The sequence below is a fragment of the Anoplophora glabripennis genome, unplaced genomic scaffold (assembly GCF_000390285.2).
Source record: "Anoplophora glabripennis isolate ALB-LARVAE unplaced genomic scaffold, Agla_2.0 scaffold137, whole genome shotgun sequence".
In the NCBI taxonomy this organism is placed as follows: Eukaryota; Metazoa; Arthropoda; class Insecta; order Coleoptera; family Cerambycidae; genus Anoplophora; species Anoplophora glabripennis.
In genome coordinates, this window is record NW_019416282.1 from 1 (window position 1) to 6,416 (window position 6,416).

Consider the following 6,416-nt stretch of genomic DNA (forward strand, 5'->3'; position numbering starts at 1 on the left):
GCCAAAAATAAATTAGGCCAAAAACCAGTCTTACGGGCCCTCCTCCTTTGAAAAAATTAGTTTGATTTTTTTTTAATTAAAATGTCACTGGATAGAGATTTTTTTTTTAAATAGTTGTTGCTAAGTGTAAAATTTAAAATTTATGGTTTTTATCATTTTCTTTGTTTCTAAAGAGAGAATCATAAATTTAAAAAACACTTAAAATATTCACTAATTTAATGTATTTGATGTAAGTATTAAATAATAATTTCTGAATGAACCATTTAATATTTATAATTATAAATAAAAAAAAATCAACTACAGGCTAAATTAAATATTTTAAATGTAATTTCCCAGCAACCCTTAGATATTCTCCTCCTTGTTCTCTGTTGGATGTATCTCCCAAGAAAACTTTTAATATTTAAAAGGAGCAAACTGATGAGTGGGATTTTAAATTAAAAAAAATCGACTAATTTTTTTCAAATTTGTAAATGAAAAATAACAAAATTCGAATTTTATGTGAACGTAATAGAATTTTTTAAGGCATTGTATGTTTATATGAAGCATATAATAAAGTCCAAATTATATGCATAGTAAAGGAATTGCATACATTTCTCACTTGTAAAAGTTTTACAATTTATAGTAAATCCTAACATTTGAGTAATTTTTTCTAATTTAATTTCACAGGGTTCATAGTTCAAAACTAATAGATATAAATTCCCTGACTTCCAGGTTTTGCCTGATTTGTAAAAAAAAATCCAGGCCACTTATAGTTCATTTTTACATACGTAATGATGTTTATGCATTAAACTTTTCTTAGACTTGACCCCAACTCCATAATCTTTTTTATACCCAATGATCCTCTTATAAAGGTTTCGAAACAACAAACACTTTTCTCTTTCAAGAACCCTGGGCCTGCTTTCACAAAATTTCCATTAGCAAACGTCAAATTCCCTGACATTCATGAATACTTGCAAAATTCCCTGACTATTCCCTGTTTCTTATGAAGAATAATCAGTTCCCTGACTTTTCCCGTTATTCACAGTTTTCCAGGCTGCTACAAACCCTGTTTCAGTACAAACAAGTTTAGTTTCAAACCAAAAATAAAACACCTTGGACTAAATTGTCTGGTTAGAAAAAAATTACATGACAATATGGCAATTCGTCGAGTACACTTGAATTTGCCGCCATTTATTTGATTTCTAGCCATTTATGCTGATAGTCCTACCATGTCGATAAAGTATAAGAGTTTACCGAAGTGTTTCAAGTATAAGTGTTTAATTAATTTTATCAGTAACTTATCTTATTCTTTCATTATCATAGATAAATATAGACATTATTATGACCTATTGTTTAACAACCCAATTTATAAATAATTGATCACAATTTTCAAGACACTAAACTATATTTGGTTTCAAAATAAGTTATAAACTTTCCTTTCCATTTTCACATATTAAAAACTAATAATACCTAAATAAAAAATGTATTGCTTTCAGGTTCTTATTAAATCAAGTGATCTAGTGTAAATATTTTCCATTTCTTTAAGAATATTAAACTAGAACATACGCTGAAAGCAATGATAATGTGAAAACACTGGTGTGAACATATTTTTTTTGTTTTTAAAACATTTAAGATCGTTTTGATTTAATTGTAATCGCAATTTAGTTGCTAATAAATAGCCTTATAGCCGACCAATTCATCCACATGATAGAGCTATAATCCGATGTTGCCAGTTGTATTAAAATATGGGTATATTATTTTGTATGTATTTTTGACATTCTGGATCTGGGCTACACACAGAATTCTTAGAGACATAATGGTAGGGACAATACCTACTATCCATTAGGAATATTAAGATGAAGATAGATTTATATGCTGCGACTTAAGTTGCAAAAAGTAATTTAGTCGGGCAAATTATCGTTGATCATATTTTTATGGCATTTCAGTTTTTTTTTGTGGATCTTCCAAATTTAATTACAAGAAATGATCGTTTGTTGAACATATTGCCTACCTACTTTAACTAAAATAACTAAATGTTATTTCTATTTTCCTCATTATTACTGATGGTTTATGTTTTAATCCCACATAACAATATAGTAGTTAGTAGTAGTTAGTAGTTATAACAATATGGTAGTAATTTAATTCGAATAATACAACTCAAGGTCTAAAGCGGGTTTAATGTCCTTTCAACCTTGTAGAATAATGTGCAGATAATCTTGAAGCATTATAATTTTCTTTGAATTTACTTACGTAGCCGATATTCCACTTAAGATCCGATTCGATGTCCGAGAACTTGAATGGATAAAACTTAGTATACTCTGGTGAATTATAAAGACCGGTAGAATTGATTTGCACAGGAATTAATGTGCAAGCGGCAACGCTGTAACTTGTCCGATAAGGATTGGTAAATCCTGTTGGATTCTTGTCGCCGATCGTGGTCGAGTGAGAGCAAGTGCACCTAAAGTCTAGGCGGCCAGATGCGTCGGGCATCGCAGATACACAAAGGTAATGTCGAAAATATCCACATTGCAACGGTGTGGTTATCGTTTGTTACATGGTTGCGCCGATGTCGGTTCTGGATCGTATTGTTTGGGTGTTGATTCATTTGTTGTATACATAGTCTACTAGACATAGGCTTGACAGTTAAATTAGGTATGTTTCAGTGCCATTTTATTAAATATCCGACCACTAAAGAATGTTTATTTTGCTGTTTACTTCGAGTTGAAGTGTCCTCTGCGTTTTGTGTGGATCTTTTATGTGTCGACTTGCCGACGGAAGCTCGGATGTAAATTGTTTTATATATGAAACTGTGCAAAATTCGTTTTTAGTTTTAGATTAATTTATGCCAGTAAGCATAAATGTGGAATTTTATCCTATTATTTATCATATTTTCTAAGCGATCCAACCTGAGTAGGTATATTTTTAAAAATGAAACCGTGTTACTATTAAATACCTACTATCTAATATTAATCTACACTGAGTATATTTTGTGTTGTTTGTTTAAAATTATACTAACAATAATAGATAAACGAACGACTTGAACATTAAAAATTGAATAATATTAATTATTCGATGGTTTATTGTTAGTTTTTATAATTTCACAGCGCTGTAGGGTACATACCAACAAATTGGTAGGTACGTGAAAATATGTGGTTTCTCATCAAGTACTCGTATGTCATAAAATTGTTTTTATGATTATTCATTACATTGTTAAAAAGCCCACGACTTTGCGTTTATGACCGGAGTGCTTAAAATGTCCACCTAAGGATGCTCTTATGTTACATATTTTTACATTGGCAATTACGTATTTTTTATAGAAGTTTTTATCCGAAACACAAAAGTCGTTAAATGTCTCGGACTCATTAATTCTGTAATTGTTTAATATGCTACTTAATGCTTATGGAAATTTTTGGTATTGATTAGTCGTCAAACGCAGGTTCATTGCGACTGAAAAATCGAAAATACACTTTTATTACTTGCTCATAACAAGCAACTGACAAATAAACTATAAAATATAAAAAATATAAAATAAAATATAAAAATTTGTTTTATAAACGATTTTATGAATTATTTAAAAACCTATTGAATGTAATCAAGTTGAGTACTACGTTCCTATTTTTGTAGGTCAACTGGATAGGTACGAAGTAATAATAATAATAATATCTACTTGTAATTTGATCTGTTTTTAAGGTTATATTTTGTCATATGATCGAAAAACCTGGATGTGTCAAATTTTATATAAAAAATTTCGAAGAGCGATTTTGGAAAAACTTTATTGTCTACAGCTATACATGTCTCTTGAGTCACTGTAGAGGAACGATTCTGTACTTTATAATACATATTTATTTTAAAGTTCGACAATATCCCAACAATCATTTATACATTTTATTTATATTACGGACACGGACTACTATAAATATTGAGTAACTTAAAAATAAGTACTTTAAACCTAAAAAAATACTAAATAAAATTATATCTCAACGGAAGTGTCAATAGTAGTGGTAGTTTATTTGCTAATAAAAAGTGTTCTAGTGCGCTATCGTCGTGCTAGTAATTAAATAAATATCAGTGTAAATAAGTAGATATCCACGCAAAAGACCTTGCTCGTGGAGAGTTGTTTGTAAAGTAAATTTGTAATAATTTATGAGCAATAAAATTGAAGTCGTGAAACATTTAATATTGATTTAATAACGATCATTTTGGAAAATACATTTAAAACTGTTCAAGCAAAGCTTCTAACGAAATTATGGTGTTGTAAAATTACCAATAATTATTTAACCAATTTCAAAATTTTTACTGAAATATAGCAAATTTTGAAAAAGCTAATTCCAAAAATATATGCAAGGTGTTAATAATATCAATATTTCTCTGATAAAACTATAAATTACTGCTCGAAATAATGTACAGGATGATACGAGCAATTATTTGCTAGATACATAGTCTGAAAATTGTTAGTTCAGTAGGTACCTATTTGTAGGAAAAATTAATATATTCACTAATATTAAATGTTCGTTTTCCCTTGAATTCGCTCATATTTTCTCCTTTTCCTTTGTATTTTCCTATGATATTCTTAATATAATCCTAATAATTTTTTTGAGACTTCTCTGTTTTATTCTTTAACTTTTTGATTTCGGATATTTCTTTATAGCAACTGTTTCGGTGGTTCAGCAAAATTTGATTTAAAACGTGGTCACAATTTTTATATGGTCTGTTGGCTAGCGTTAACTAAAACTGTAGTAACATCGAGAATAGTATAATAGTTTCATGTAGTGCTGGCAACTGAAATCGGTTTTTTGGTTAGTCGGCTAACCGGTTTCGGATAATTCGGATTTTTACGAAACCCGAAAACCGGTTATTCGATTCTTCAAATATCCGATTATTCAAATAACCGATTATTCGATAATCTTTTCAAACATCTGAATAATCGGATTCTTTCTTTATAGCCAATAACTGCATAACACCATAATATAGTCTTAGTGTTATGTAGTTATTGACACCGGCTATATGGTACATACATATTAGAAGGGTTGATCTATTAAGGGAAATACAATTTATTTTTATATTTTATCCTGGGACGCAGACACAGACTGATAAAAAAAACCAGTCACCCACACCCACATACACAAAACGACCAAATCCATTTATGTAAATAATAAATTGAAGTATCACAGTAACAAGTGCAACTGTTTTAACTGTTTTAACATTTTAAAATTTAAAATATGTGAATATGTGAATAACATCGTATATTTCGTCAGTTTTACAAAGCACGATTTTCAGATATCCGGTTTTGGCCATTATTCGAGTAACGAATTATTCGAATAACCGGTTTTTGAATATCCGGTTTTAGCAACTATTCGACTAACCGGTTTTATCTGAAATCGGTTTTTACGGAACCCGGTTAACCGGTTCCATTTTTTTCCGGTTTTTGCCAGCACTAGTTTCATGAATGACGACGTAACCGATTAGAGAATAGGGTCATTGCTACCAGTGCATTTAATAAGAAATATGTAAAAGTTATAAATAGAAAAGCTTACCAACCCTTTATCTCAAAAGTGAACCGTTCGTAGGTCTACATTCAAATGATTTTTTTTCTTCTTTTTAATTGGAGCCTATATCACTTGTGCAATTTTGTAGTTGGAATATTGCAACACCCTGTATATATTAATTTATTAATTTAATTTCAATTTCAATTTTTGAACATTAATTTCACTTGGCCGAGAATAACAGTCATTCAACTAAAGTGCTAGTGCTAGTACTACTTCTTTACATGAATATTTAAGACAAGGCGCATTATTTTCCTATTTAGCACAATGTGTGACCAGGAATTTAATAATGAAACGTCTACTTACTATACGTTCGGAAAGTACCGATGGTCCATCTGCCGTTACGTGAGAGTGATAAAGTAAGACATAGAAATCCGTGCGATAGAGAAAAATGGCTATAATGAAGGCGTCTAATAGTCACCGCCCATTTCGCCCTTCCACAAATAAGAAGTGGATCTTATTTGTGGAAGGGCGACTTTCCGAACCTGAATTTGGCGCCTTATCAGTGTTACCAGATCTCCTGTTTTAACTGACAGTTGTCAAATCACGTGACGTACCGATGTAATTGAAAACTATTAAACGAACTCATACATTTATATATTTTGCTATATTTTGTGCATGTACTTGTGTTCCTCTATTAAAAAATATATTTATTCAAATCTCCTGTTGAAAAAAAAAATCTCCTGTTTTTTTGGCTACATTCCTACTGTTGACAGAAATTTCCATCTGGCAACACTGCGCCTCATAGTCATTAACTAGTTTTCTTTAAAACGAATCTGAACAACTTTGAAAGCGATCGTCAATTATTGTTTATTGGAAAATATCTTTTTATTGAACATTATTACAAAAAGAATCGATAAATCTATCTTTACCAAATCAGAGTTTTATTGTATT